This window comes from Myripristis murdjan, chromosome 5 (genome assembly GCF_902150065.1).
Source record: "Myripristis murdjan chromosome 5, fMyrMur1.1, whole genome shotgun sequence".
Taxonomy (NCBI): Eukaryota; Metazoa; Chordata; class Actinopteri; order Holocentriformes; family Holocentridae; genus Myripristis; species Myripristis murdjan.
In genome coordinates this window covers 1,509,069-1,510,068 of record NC_043984.1, presented here as the reverse complement: position 1 = coordinate 1,510,068, position 1,000 = coordinate 1,509,069, and positions in this window count along the sequence as shown.

Below are 1,000 nucleotides of genomic sequence, written 5' to 3'. Positions count from 1 at the left end.
TAATTTGCAGCAGTGTGGTTCTGTTTCTATTTGTCCTGTGAAAGACAATACAAGGATAGCATCCTGATAATCTGAAATCCTACTGTTGTGTAGAATTTGGTCATTCCAACATATTGATTTGCTATAAAACAGTGCAGATTATGCTGATGGATAAAGGCTGAACAATTAATCAAAATATTATTGAAACGTAAACGTGGCAAAGTGCACTATCCAAATCTCAGGAGCTGCAGTTTTTTCTATAAAGCTGAACTGTATAACACAGATACCTGGGCCTTCGAATTGGGTTTTTGGATTGTAAGAAAACATGCTTGTTTGGCACAGACCCCCGCAGAAATGTTTTACTGCGCTCCACTATGACTGGTCTTCTTTATCTGGCATTCGGAATTATAGCAAGACCATTTAATAAATCTTAGTGCACACATTCATTTTAAAGTTTTTTCCTGACTCATAAGACATGTTTATATCATCCCAGGACTGACATTGAATCAAAGTGTTATTCTTTAGAGATCAAAGGTGAACCCCACCAGGCACCCGTATTTTAATAACCTGTCAGTTTTCCAGTAGAAAAAAAAATATCCTGTTGATTCTGCTGTCAATTGTTGTTGTTTTTTTTTTTTAAACCATCTACATTTCTGACACATCACAGCCACAACTGTGGAAGAGTCCTCAATGACAGGAGGCTAACAGTTAGCATTTGGAGCATCCAGCCAGTATCCAACATGTTTCAAAGTGGGTAATTATTCCTTTAAGACTGATTGCATGAATTCCAATTACCAGGATAATATCTACCAGCTGATATTGAAACTTGAAATGAAGTCACATGAATCATTGAAAGAATGAATTTTAGTTCTGCCTGAAGCACCAACATGCATCTTACTTGATACAAAAGAGCTGATTGGCTGGACTGAAATCCTTGTTACCCACAATGCAACAGGCAGCAGGCACAGAAATTACAGAAGAAATCTGTAAAGCAATTTGAAAAATTTGAAAATTTCATATG